This window comes from Taudactylus pleione, unplaced genomic scaffold (genome assembly GCF_031769625.1).
Source record: "Taudactylus pleione unplaced genomic scaffold, aTauple2 ptg000086l, whole genome shotgun sequence".
Lineage (NCBI taxonomy): Eukaryota > Metazoa > Chordata > Amphibia > Anura > Myobatrachidae > Taudactylus > Taudactylus pleione.
The window spans coordinates 15,240,129-15,255,000 of NW_028284488.1; positions in this window are offsets into that span (position 1 = coordinate 15,240,129).

The window sequence follows — 14,872 nt, forward strand, 5'->3', positions numbered from 1 at the left end:
ATTAGCCACTCATCTTTCTGATGAAAACACACCTAAGTAGGTGGAGAAACATTTTATGCCCCCTAGTTTCCCAGGGTCATGGAAAATCAGGTTCTGGGCCTATTAAAATAAAGTCTAAACCCAACAGCACCCACTCTTTTTTAGATTCTCAACTCATGTTTACCCCATATAAATATAATAAGTATAATATGTTTAAACTGTGTCTGCTGTACTAAGAGCATGTATGTAAAAAAGCTGTAGCCATGCTGGACAGTTAGCTCTACTGGTGTGCTACGCGCCAGCTCACGCTAGTGCTATAATGTCTGTTGCTCTGGATCTCACTAAAAGACTGAAAGGGATTATTTTAGGAAAGTTTCTAAATCTGAGAATTATTATGAAAGCCAGTTATCTCCAGACTTTGCGGTGCCGGTGCAGGCTGGGGATCCAAGAGTGTCAGTCTCTTTCATACACCCAAGAGAGAAGGGCTGGGTAGGCAGCAGTAATAGCTCCCTCCCTGTACCTAGCCGCACAATGATAAAAAATAATGTCTTACTGATCAAGAAACATAGGCTATAGCGAAGGACTGTGCGGACCAACAATCTTCTTCATTCAGTCTTGTTCACTGTGACTCTTGAACATTGTGCCCAGCAAAAATAGTGTGATATTGAAGCAGGACTGCTGCCTTGCCAGAAGCTATGGGATAAAATCCGCACTAATGCCAGGATTTGGATTTTGGTCTACTCTCTAACCTCGTATTAAACGATTTATCAAGCACTGCACCTCAGCAATACTACTTCTCTATCCTCCTGCAATGTCATCTGGTAGTGTTACCCATCAATGCATAACATTACATGTTATTACTATTTTTTTGCAATTTGCCCCCACTCATTTTTATTATGTCACCTTTGTTATTATTCTGTTGTTACCATGAACGTCTTCCTGTAATATGATGACTGCTTTCCATATCAATCCATAACACCACATCTTTGTCTCTTCACTGTGTTGATATCAATAAATTTTTTACTCCTAGAATTTTCTACTGTATGTTATACTTCTATTCATCCTGCCAACTGTACCCTATATATATAGAAGCACCTGACCAACCTGTGAAACTATTCATGCACTGGGTATCATGTTAGACACGTTTAATTTACCCGTGTATGTACTGGTTCCGTGTATTGTTTATTTCAAACATTGTAACCTATGTAACACACCCAAGATGACTACCTCACTGGCTACTCTTGTGGGTAGGTTGAACAATGCATGGATCTGGTGATTTTGTATGGATCTGGCATCTCGCTTTAGTATTGACATTATGTGTCACCTTTTCCAGGCATTGCCTATTCAGCACAGTGTAACCTAATTAGTGCTCCCATGATGACTGCCTCGCCTGGTACACTGGTAGGGTAAACAATGCATGGATCTAATGATTTTGTAAAGATTCTCACTTTAGTATTCTGTAGCTTTCTCATTATGTGTCATTTATTCAAGGCATTGCCTATTCTGCCCAGTGTAACCTATGTAGTGCGCCCAAGATGGCTGCCTCACCTTGGAATTTATGATACATAGTGGCTGCATCAACCCTGTATTAGGTTAATTGTTTTCTGTATTCCCTGCAAAGCTAAACCGCTTTATAATGTTTTTGGTTTCTGTCTTTCCTGCAAAGCTAAACCTCTTTATAATGTTAATGGCTTCTGTATTTCCTGCAAAGCTAAACCTCTGTATAATGTTTATGGTTTCTGTATTTCCTGCAAATCTGAACCTTTGTATTATGGGCTTGGGGCCTGATTCAGACCCGCTCGTGAGCGCATAGCGCTCACAAGCGGTTCAATGGTCAGGCAGTGCGCACGCGCGAGCCCCGGAGCGAGAGACAACTTCACTCGCTCGGGGCTCGCAGCAAATTGTGGCAGCTGTCGATGTTGATCGACAGCTCACCCCATTTTGTAGGCGGGTCGGGGGGGGTGGCTGCACAAATGGAGGCGTTCCCGAAGGAACGCCTGACGTTTGTGGGCGGCCCTACTGGCATCACGTGTTAGAGCAGGAAGTTCACTAGGGCTTGCGGTGGATGAGACCCTACCACAAGGGTCTCGTCGCAACAGCTATGCGAGCAGCCTGGAGGAGGATTTTTTTTCAGGCCCTTGATTCATGGAAAAATGCAGGCGTGCCACTCTGTTTAAACGCCATTACATGGGCGTGCATAAATTAGCCACTGCGACAGCATATGCAGCTTGAGTGCTCACTGAGACTTGCAATTTCTGAGTCAGGTCAGAGCTGCTGTCATTGTGCATGAGGGGCCGATGCAGAGCCGTCCCTAACCAATTTGGTGCCCTAGGCAAGGTTTTGGCTGGTGCCCCTATCAGATAATCCCACCACCAAGCTTAATGTTGCATTCAATATGAAAATTTGCACTCCAACTAATTCCTTAGTATTTCCTTTCAAACACAACCAATTGAATATAAATTATTTTAATGTAGATTAACACTACTGTTCTCCCCTCACAGCACGAGTCTCTCCCCTCACAGCACCTTCACTGCAAAGTCCCCATCACCCCTTCACCCAGCACCTCTCCCCTCACTGCACAGCACCTCTATACCAGCACAGCACCCCTCTCCTCTCACTGCACAACACCCCTCATCCAGCACAGCACCTCTCATTCAGCACCCCTCTCCCAGTACTGCATCCATCATCTCTCTCCCAGCACCCCTCTCACAGCACAGCACCCTTCATCCAGCCCCTATCCCCCAGCATAGCACCCTGCCTGATCGGAGTTGAGAATTCTGATTGCAATCTCCGCAGGTAAGGTAGCCGCGCGTGTGCCAGAGCAGAATGTCTCCCAGCTGCCCACATCCATCAGGTCCCTACAATGTGTCACAAACCTCCGCTGGCGCAAGTCTTAGGCATTCCAAATGCGCTAGGCATTTGCCTAGTTTGTCTATGCCTAGGACCGGCTCTGGGCCGATGTTACTTGATGTTACTGATGTGCACGCAGGACAGCGAGGTATTATGGATGTGAGAAAGCGGTACTGGGCAGCTCTATGCTTGTTGTGCGACTGCAAACATTAGCATATATTTGCAGCAGACCTGCGTTTGGAATCGCAGCCGTGATCGCAATAGCGATCCGTAACGAATCAGGCGCTATGTTTATTATTTCTGTAAAGTACCTTGAGTCCTTCTGGGGAAAAGTACTATATAAATAAAATTATTATTATTAGCCAGAAGTGGATTCCTCTAGGCTGTCTATGCGATGGCTGGTATTGTAATCCCTGTATGTTATGTTACAACTGTTATAGGTCCTATTTATCTAAAAATGCTGTCTTAACATTTATCACCACATGTCACAGCAATATGGAGCCTTTTTTCAGGGTCACTTAAAGACCGACGCTGGAACATGGGCTTCGATAAGAGCCCACCCTGGCGATGAGAAAGAAGTGATCACGTTTTGGACCCAGTCGCACATGCTCAGTGCAAAGTAGTTGTGATGGGCATCGGATTCAGCTACAGTCCAGTGGGATGCGATTGCAACATCCTTTTTTTCTGGCTGGGCTGCTCCGTAGAAGTAAGCAGGGTAATGCCATCTTCAGATGTAGTCAGCATCCTGGTGCATACAATGCTAACAGACAGAATCCCTGCGCCGAGATCCCAACAGCAGTCAGAATCCTGGCTCCAGAATCCCAGTGGCTGCAATCCCAATGGTATTAGGGTTAGGGGTTAGGCACAAGAAAGAGGGTTAGAGTTAGGCTGCTAGCGGTTAAGGTAAGGCTGCCGAAGGGGAAGGTTAGTGTTAGGCTGTGGGAGGGTGGGTTAGAGTTAGCGAAGGGTTAGAGTACTTACCTACATGCATTGTGATTTCCACCATTGGAATTCCACTGCCGGGAATCAGACCACCGGTATTACCAGTTGTGATACGCCTGCATTTCAGTCAATCACTATACGAAGTATCCCGAACTGCATCCGTAATAGCAATCTGAATGCAGCGTACATGCATCACAGCTTACATCGCTTGATCTGCGTACGTAATCACCATTGCATTAATTTCTGAATCAGGCCCAACATACGAGCATACTCATAGCATACTGCAGCATGTTGATTTGCACCAACAATTTGATATGTGCTGGGCCTTTCTTGTATGCTTTGGTTTGTGTGGGAATAGATTCCCTTCCAAATTGTTTTCAGTATCCATTATGCAATAAGTGCATATACTGTATATTCAGAGATTGAGTTTTCACACTGATTTGTCTTTATTCCTAAAACAGTGAGTATATGACATTAACTTCCTTGTAACTGGTAAAAGCTTTCTATTTTGTATTTTCTTTCTCATACTTTCATCGATTTTGGGTAAAATGTTTTTTTTTTCAGGACTCTTACAAGCAAGACTAAGTTTAAAATGACTAAATGAGGTATATACTCTACACTTAGTATACATGAGGCAGGTGAAGGGATGCACAACACAGATCATAAGAATAATGGGCACCAGGCCATCTACTGAGGTAAATAAATTATTTACAGTGTAACAATGTACAGCCTCTCAATCTAACATAAATCTTTTAGTGCATTCAACCACGCTCTCAACATCCAACTCTCACATAGGTCAGGTTCAGCTGTACTCTGAACTCTTCTTCTATCAGAATCAATATATGTGGGTGAATAGTTCCAGGCTGGATATCTATTTTTCCTTTGACCTCAGCACCTCCAGAGGTGATTCAATCATAACTTGTATAGGAACCTCCATATTTGATTCCTCCTCTTTGGGATACAGGGAGGCTTCTGCATGTTTCAGATGGTTTGGGGTCTGGTATAATTGTTCTGAGCTCCTTTGCAAACTCTGAGTTTATTTCCTATCTCCTTATCCCAGATCTCCTGCAGATCCAAAGTTGGTGCTGGATATGGATTTATCACAGCCTAACAGATTGGCAGTGTCCAGACTACAGCTTTGACCTATGAGTCTAATTTGGTCTGTACAGGTCTGTCTGGTATATCCTCCTCAAAACAGTACTTGAACATGAAGGCAAAGGCTCCTTAGATTTAAGCAACTAAATCTCTTCAACTGGATCATCTTTGGAAGGGTCTGTCCTGGGTCAGGTTCTACCATCTTGACATCCTCTTCACTAGGGCATGGCAACAACTCTTCATTGCAGTCACCATCCCCAGCTAGTAGAATATGATTGTGTTTTTGGGAAGAAGCTTTTTCAAGTCACTTTGATGGTACCAGGTTCCAAAACTAGGTATCCAACAACATTGTCACATCTTTAGAAGTTCACCTACACAAATTCCCCTTGAAGAGGATCACTAGCAGCACTCCTGGATGGATGGTCATCCCAGTAGCTAGAATACTTGCTTTCCATTGTGCTCAGAGCTGTTGCAGGACCTTGGGGCGCCCTAGGCTGTGCCCCTCTGAGACACTGAGATTACCTTATTTTCTGCATTTTACCAAGGCAGGTGAGAGGTTGGGCTAGCATCCTCAACTGCTGAAGCTGGGAGGGTAGCAATTAACTGTAACGTCATAACCAAGCACTACACTCCCAGCCCATCACAGATATGAAGGAGCAGCAGCCCTCAGAATCTGGTGGCTGCTTCACCTTCATATCAACTGCCATGTGGGGGCGCCGAATGGGCATTATTATAACTGGAACCAGACACCTGCCCTTTGCACTGTGTCACACAGCACACAGAAAGCAATGATACAAACAGAGTAGTTATAGCAATAACATTTCTGTGGTAACCCGCAAGCTCATGCATAATTACATGCATTTTATGTAATGGTATAGTAATGTGATGTGTATGGGGAGGGAGGAGAGAAAAGAAGGAAGGGCCCTGCTTGTGAGAGCTTACATTGGAAGGGGAGAGGTGAGAGTTGTCCTTCTGTGATCACATTAGCTCCCTTTCCATCTTGCATTCAGGGAGTGGGGCCAACACTTTCTGTCAACATCAATTTTCAGCTGGCTCCTTGGTGGCTTCACCCTTTTTCACCTAAAAAGTGGCACCACCCTGCAGGGCCGTAACTAGACAATGTGATGCCCTGTGCGATAGAGAGCATTGGCGCCCACCCCACCCCTACCCCAACTGACTACCTAGAAAAAAATTACTAGCAAAAACACCATCCACTCTTTTTCTTCTGGGATGCCTTCTCATGAGAATTAGCCTCTGCTTCCCTCTCCCACCCCCTCCCCTGCACCTCACTGCCTACTTCTCTCTCCCACCCCCCTTGCACCTCTCACTGCCTACTTCCCTCTAACACCCCCTGCACCTGACACTACCTTCTTCCCTCTCACCCACTACACCTCACAGTGCTCACACTACATTGTCCCCTTTACCTCTCAGTCCATGTTTGTTGTCTATTGCTTCTCCTCTTCCCCATCCCCCTGGCTGGCAGTGGACTCTCCCTGGGTAGCTGAACACAAGCAGTGGCCCATCTTCTATCAGCACAGGCTGAGACCAGCTGCTTCTCCTCCTCCCAGTCCTGCTGGCAGTGGGCTCTCTGCGGCAGGGATTTGATCAGCTCTGGGACGGAGTATTGGGTCCCATGGCTAGGGCATGAAGACAGAATCGTCCGCGTCGGCAGTTTAAACTTTGCAGTGGACGTGAACCAATCGCGGTGCAGACTGGCCCCCAGTCAGAAGCAGCCATGTGGCTGCTTCTGATTGGCTGCCAATCCACAAGTCGTGATTGGCTAGTGGCCGGTACCAAATTTAAAAGGTCACCCACCACTTGTTTTTGAGTGGCCGCCAGTCCGCGATTGCCGGTGACAAGTATAAACTGTGGCTCCCATCCCAATAGGTTGGGTGGTAATTTCCTCTCTTGTGGGATGTTCCAATTGAATACATTTTCTTTAAAAAAAAAAAAAATATATACACTGGATGAACTTATTGTTTATTCCATATACGCATATTGATTTGTGCATAAGATGAATGTCCTACAAAGAAAAAGTGTATATTATTGAAGGATTATTTCACCCTATATAGGGAGAGTGCAATATTATAATTTTCATCTAATTAATTTCCCCTACAATATTACATGTATGCAGGGGCTTATCTATAATGGGTGCAGAGTGTGCGGGGCCCACACCAGGGGGGCCCCGCACAGCACACCCTGCACCCATATTATTTAAAACTGACCTGTCTGTGGTCCCGTGTCGGGTGTCAGCGCTGCACAGAACACTGTAAAATGACCTCTGCGGCCATTTTTCCAGCGTTCTGCACATGCGCAATAGACTCTGGGTGCCCAGAGTCTACTGCTTCTGCGGTGGCCGGCCAGCCACATCAGTCAGAGGAGGCCCTGCATGGGGAATGCACATGGGCCCCCTCCTCTCTTAAGACGCCCCTGCATGTATGAATGAGAATTAAACAGTGTAAGTGGCCCATTTTTTTTATCATATATCGGTGGGTAATTTTTTATTGGGATATCATTTGGGTTTTTCACCGTTGTTTTTTAACATGTTTTTGTGTTTGTGTTCTGCATTGGGCAACATTGTATTTTTTAACACAAGGTGATATCTGTTTTTTTTCATTCATTAAATTGTGCTAGTTTTTTGTTTTATGTTCTTTTTTTTCCTCTTTCATTCTTCACATATGATGAAATTATGATTATATTCATAACTCTGTTAGCGTTCCCTATTGTTTGGTTTATGTGTTATCTTTGAAGTGTTAGGTGACATGTTATTGATACATTTCTTGATTGTGACTCCTAGGTAGCGCAGTGGCAGACTATAACCTTTTTGACAGTGTATTAAATATCTCTCTAGCCACCAGGCTAGCGCAAGTGGGGTATGAACCAAGGGCATCATCGTGCACAAATCCAGCTGCCAAAAGTCTAGATACCCTTGGTGTGAAACAAGCTGATACCAAGATCAGCAAAGCTGCAAACGATTCAGAGTAAGAGGATCTGAGTGAATATGGGCAGACCCTTATTCACCTGTATTAGAAAAATGCACAGTGCTGGAATCAGCATGAGTTTTGAGAAGCTGGCAGGTGCAGAATACTATGCTACATGTAAATTTGCCATGGAAATACAGTTAAAGCGGGAGATGTTATGGTAAGTTGCTAGCAGTCCGATGATCCAAGTTCTGAAGAAATAGATAGAGCTATGAGAACAATTGGTCTAGCAGTGGAATCATATGTTTATTCTATTATCCATGGTAAATCAACAGCACATGAAATGTGGGTAACTCTGCAAACGGCTTATGAAGATAAAGGGCTAATAAGAAGAATTAACTTGAGGCACACATTGTACGCAACAAAGCTTATTGCATATAAGAGCATGAACAAATACATATACAGAATTTCAGCCATTTCTCAGCAATTGACTTCAGTGGGCATCATAATTGATGACAAGGAGGTTGCAATGGCGATGCTGCAAAATCTTAGACAAGGGTATGATGTTATTCGCATTAGAGTACATTACTATAAAGCTAGAGACTGTTTATGCTAATTATTGCAGTTTTAAGTGCATACTTACAGAAACAAACGCTGACAATTCTGTTTTACTGTCAAAAAGACCAAAGCACAAAAAGTAATGTTGGGACATAAGGCCACAGAATGCAGAAATAATATGTGACAGCAAGAATGAGTCAGCCTTGAACGTAGCAGATAACTATTGTAAGAGCTGCTGGTATAAGGAATAAGGTCTTAAATGCCACTAAATTTGGGACAATCACTCTATGCTTAAAAGTGAAAGGCAAGGATATTTTCACAGTTGTGAAAAACGTATTATTTGTGCCTAACCTAGGAAGTGATCTAATTGCCATGGTGTTATTGAAAGGAAAGGATACAGCGTTCAATTTGCAAAATGTTGGTGCATTGTGTACAACCAAAGAGGGACTGTAATTTTTGCAGCAACTCAGTACCAACATCTACAGTATATACCTTATACATAATTAAATGTTGTGTAATGAGATCTGCTGAATCCAACCAATCAATGGAGCAGTGGCTCAGGTGGCTAAGACATCTAGGTTATGATAAAGTGACATGGTGATTGGGATGTCAATGGACAATCCTGTAAGACCAGCACATGAGAGCTGTGTGAAGGACAAGCAAACATGTTGCACCTATGTTTGCATCTAGATTACAAGTGCCATTAGAGTTAGTGCATACTGATGTGTGTGGACCAACGGAGGCAAAATCCATGAGTTGGAATCGTTACTTCATGACACTCATCAGCAATGCTACAAGGATGACACATGTTTATTTCCTAAGGGACCAAAGCATAATAACAATAAAAAGGTTCAAATTGTGCAAGAGCCTTGTAGAAAACCAAACAGACCTGAAAGAAACTACTAAGGGGTCAATTTATTCAGTTCTGCATATCATGATTGTTAGTTTTCATTATATATTAGTATAGTTAAGTAGCAATTCAGGTATACTCACCTTTCCGGCAAAGTGTTCCGACAAGGAGGCTCTCTGCAATCTTGGGTTCAGCTGTGGTCCTCTGAGATATTGTGGTGTCGGAAAGCAGATTCTTTGTGCACATGTATGTTCCACCATCAGAGCAGCGAATCAGGGACAAAGCAGCAGTGGGGGTGGGGGAAGAGTGAACTGGCTGTGGAAGGGTTGAAGCAGGAAGTCAGAAGTCTGAAGTGAACCGCGTTACTATATATATGTAGAACAGAGCAGCAGTGGGGGTGGGGGCAGACCGACCGGCCTTCGGGGCAGCAGGGACATTGGGCAGTCAGCAATCTGAAGTGACCTGGCATATGCCAGGTTACTATATATATGTAGAACAGAGCAGCAGTGGGGGTGGGGGCAGACCGACTGGCCTTGGGGGCAGCAGGGGCAGTGGGCAGTCAGAAGACTGAAGTGACCTGGCATATTCCAGGTTACTATATATATGCAGAAGAGAGCGACAGTGAAGGTGGAGGCAGCAGGGGCAGCGGACAGGCAGCAATCTGAAATGACCCGGAATATGAAGTGATCCATGAACCTCTCTCCTTCAGTAGAGTGCTCAGTGTCCCAGTCACTCGGGGAGCAGGGGCAGATTTTTTGTTTTCTGTGCCATTTTCTCCCTGGGTCCCTCTAATTGGCTTTAGTAATAGAAAGGGGTGGAAAGGACAGGGAGGAAGCTTTTCTCCTGTCAGCCTATACACTGTAAGAGAATGGCATAAGTGACAGAGCAAATAGGACAATAATTGAAAGAACTCGACCTATGCTGAATGATTCAAGTATTGACAAGAGCTTTTGGGCTGAAGAAGTACAAACAGCCTCAAAAACGATTGCCTACAGTATTATCAGTTGCTACACCAGTATAAATGTGGTTTGTGACTTCCATTTACTTTGTCCATTAGGAACAAGGAACAAACAATAGTCATGATCGGCGACACTCTGACCGGCTTGAAATAAGTCAATGACATCCTGACGAAAGAACGGTAAAAGCTCTGGAACGTTGATACCTATCTTGCAATGTCATTGTCTTATTTCAAGCCGGTCAGAGTGCCACCCGTCGTGACTATATGTACAGTGCCCATCCAGACCGTATCATACATCCCAGCAAAAAGAGACGGCACTCAGAGATTCGCATAAAGACAAAAATAGATATATTCATGAGGGCACCTTTGAATATATCTCTTTTCGTCTTTATGCAAATCTCTGAGTGCCGTCTCTTTTTTGCTGGGATATATATATATATATATATATATATATATATATATACTGTCTATGCCCCAATGTATGGGTTTATTTATTATCTTCTGAAGATAATCCCTTGGCTGATCCCCCTGTGGTGCTGGCAAAAAAAACTGATGCTACATGCACGTTCCTCAGGCTCACATCATGACTCAGTGTGCTGCCACCCCCTCCGTCCCTGAAGCCTGAGCGGACTATGTTTGAGTGACAGCCATCAGTGTGACTGCTGTTAGCGGCTGCCAATTCAGATCAGTGATGAAGATCCGAACTGTGGTGGGTAGCACGGGGCCCTCTCAGAGAGGGGGGCCCGGGGCACATGTCCCCAGTGTCCCCTCGCCCTTAATCTGGCCCTGCACTGTACTTTCCAGTGTGCCTTTAAGATAAATAAATAGTTATTAAAGATGACCAGATGTTGTTCCATTTAAGGAATACAATGTTAATTTAATGTACTCCTTTCTTGAGGCCCAAGCTTTAAAGTTGCTCTTTCTATTGGGCCCTGTTGTGTGCTTCTTTGTAAGCCCTGTTTGCATGGATGTAATGTTGTAGTATGGCCATGAGTCTGACACCTACTTGGTAATGCCTTAACATTGGCTATGCAGCTGGTGCTCAGTCTTTTCCATTCCAAGATAATGCTGGATAAGGTTGGCAATCATGAGCCATGCAACTATATCTCTGCCTTGCAATTGCCACTTACACTTCCCCACTTGCAGGTGTAATTGTTATTCCCTATCCTTATGTATCAAGTGTTTCCTACACCTCTTAAGGTGCGTACACACGGTGCGATTAAAATGCATGATATGAACGATAACGCACCAACCCACCGATGACCTGCGATGCGTGGGCACGTATGGACGATAACGATATCGTCCATCACCCGTGCATGCAGGCCAACTTGGTCGATATCGACAAGGTTATTATAGGGACCAGCGGGTCGTTGGTTGTCGTTGGTGGGTTGGTGGTGTGCTGGACAATTGATATCGATTGTCCAGCACACCCGGGAGATCGTTCAATGATATCGTTATCGTTGACGATCGTCCGGTGTTTATGCACCTTTAGATTGTAAGCTCCTGTGGCAGGACCATCTTAACTTATGTTTCATGTAATTTTTAATATGTTATTTGTATCATTCCACCAATGTGTAACCCTACAAAAAAATTAATTATGCTATGAATGAAGAATATTTATCAAAATACTAAAGATCTGCAAAGTGCCTCCAATAGCTGCATTTGTGTGAAATAGGAAAATGTATGCCACATAAAAGTAAAGCCCATTTGCTGCTGCTCTCATATACATGTAGACCAAAGGATGGTTGTAATGCTCCACAAATCTAATTAAACTAATAGTCTTTAAATTGCTATTTCAGAAAGGGATTCTCTGATAAGGGGAAGGCGGTGTTCCGAATGGTAAAAGTTACAGGTTCAGTGCCTGTAATGAAATAAATCTAGGCAATTAATAATCACTGTCTAAATGACATAATGTGTAATAACACATGACACAGAGCCTGTCAGAGATGTAGTAGATGTGCCTAGCAAGTCAGCTGCGCAGTGTTTCTGTTTATATGGTTATACTGGGCAATCTGTTGGAACAATAGCCTCCATCAGTGGTTTGAGATTAGAAGCCGACACAGAGACCTGTCCATGAATGGACGCATAGTGATGTGAAGAAAATTTCCATCATCTGGTCCTTACAGACAAATCAACATGGCAGTTCAAAGTCAATTTACCTGGAACTAAATCACTTGTCAGATTTTGTCTTTTCTATTTGGCAGAATTTCTGATGACAAGCATAGCTGTCCTTATGATTGGTGACACTGGGCATCTTTATGGGACAACCGAGAGCTGTCTGAGGAAAACTATACATAATACTACAATGCAATTGATACTTTTATTTGGGCTGCGGACTGAAAATAACTGAAATTAACAACTTCATTGCTGTAACAGTGTTAGGTTCCTGGGGCAAGTTCTAGGTTGCAATCCCTTCTGGCTTTACAGGATAATAACTAATACTATTATTCAAATAAACTGAACAGAGTTTCTAAAAGATACAAGTACCTGATTGCACAGCAATGGACCAGCTAGACTGATTGTCTAGCTGGTCCATTTCATCCTGGAGATATTTGCTGTACAAACACGAAAGGGTGTGATACAAAAGGTCGACAATAAAAAGGTTGACAATAATTTGGTCAACACCAAAGGTCGACATGGAAAAAGGGTGATATGACAAAAGTTAGACAGTTCATTAAGTTGACAGGTACAAAAGGTTGACAGATTCAAATAGTCATCATGAAAATTGTCGACAGAAATGGTCGACACATTATTTTTTTTTTTATAACCCTAATCTTCACCCTAACCCTCCCCTTGGTGCCTAACTCTAACCGTCCCTCATAGTGCCTAACCATAATCTTCAGGGTAAGTGCCTAACCCTAACTGTCCAGTAAGTGCCTAACCCTAACCCTAAACGTAAACGTAACCCAAGCCCTAAAAAATAAAAAAGCATGTGTCAACCATTTCCGTGTCAACCATTTACATGTCGACCTTTTGAACCTGTCAACCTTTTGTGCCTGTTGACCTTCTGTACTGTCAACCTTTTGTCCTGTCAACATTCTTCCATGTTGACCTTCTGGTGTCGACCAAATCATTGTCGACCTTTTCATTGTTGACCGTTTGCATGGAATTCCACAGAACAAATAGACCAACAAATCTATGCTACAATATCAATTTTGACAGTACATTATTTTAACACACCAGAAATGGGAACAAGGAAAGTTTTGTAAATTAATAACCTGCTGTAAGAAATGTCCATGTTCACAACATATTTGAAGCAAAAGCCACAATAATGGCAATAAGTAAACCTATAAGTGTATATTTCATTCCCATTTAATTTATTTAGATGCTCTAAATATCCTTTTACTGTGTGACTTAATAAGCCATGAATGCACAATGCAGAGATGAGTCAATTGGAAGCTATTTTATGCTCTTTAGATTATTTATTGTTGGAATTTTCCAAGAACCAATGAACCCCACCATTAACATTAGTAAACCACACAATCCATGGAGCAATAATATCACTGGGGGCCTGATTCAGAGATGAACGCAATGGCAATTATGTACATAGATCAAGCAATTGTTTGCACATGTACAGCGATCACACTGCGATTGCGCACTCGCAGAGGAATCCATCGCATAGTGAGTGACAGGCTACCAGTGTTTGGGGGTGGTAATAGGGAGTAGTCACAGAAATGCAGGCGTGTCTGACCATTTGAACATTGGTACATGTTGGCATGGGAGGCAATCGGGAAGCCGACTGCCTAAATACCGGCAGCTGGCTTCCCGACTGCCATTTCCCAGGAAGGGTGAAATGCCGGGCGTCTAGATGTAGACGCCCGCATTTCCCCGACGCCGGGAGACTGGCGCCCGGCATCCCGATCGTAGGGATGCCGGGTGCCGCGAGCGGACAGCCGCGGGGGGGAGGGTTAGGTTTAGGGCTCCCGGGGGGGACTTAGGGTTAGGCACCCCCCCGGGAGGGTTAGGGTTAGGCTAGGGGAAGGGAGGGTTAGGGTTAGGCACCCCCCGGGGGGACTTAGGGTTAGGCACCCCCCCGGAGGACTTAGGTTTAGGCAGCAGGGAAGGGGGTAGTTAGGGTTAGGCACTTAGAGGGGGGATTAGGGTTAGGCACTTGGGGAGGAAGTTAGGGTTAGGCACCCCTAAGGAGGGTTAGGGTTAGGGGGGTTAGGTTAGGTTAGTAAATACTCACCTATCCACGATCGGGATTTCCAGCGCTGTCGGGCTTCCGCTGCGTCGCACTCTGCTCCTGTCGGGCTGCCGCTGACGGGAATTCGGCCGGCGGTATTTCATACCACTTCCATTGGCATAAGCTCTTGCAAGCTCTTACGCAACTCTGCATGTCAGGTGAGCTGCCAAGGCTGCGACAGATCAGACCTGCCACAAAAGAGAGATGGCCACTCAATGTGCGTCGATATTACCGATGTTTACGCAGGTAAGGGACGTCGTACGCATGTGTGATGGCAGCAGTGGGCGTCTTTATGCCGACTGTGCTTTGGCGTGCATTAGCATAATTTGACAGCTGAATTCCGTGCAAAATAACACCTGCCATCACATTAGCGTCCATCTCTGAATCATGGCCTGGCTCTGGATTGGACTGTCCAGCATTCAAGTATGTCTGATAGCTCTGGAACGTCTACTGAAGTGTGTAATTATTTGGGTCTTGCTCACTGGCCATATTTGTACACAGACTGACACTGTGTGACCAGGCTTGCTTATATG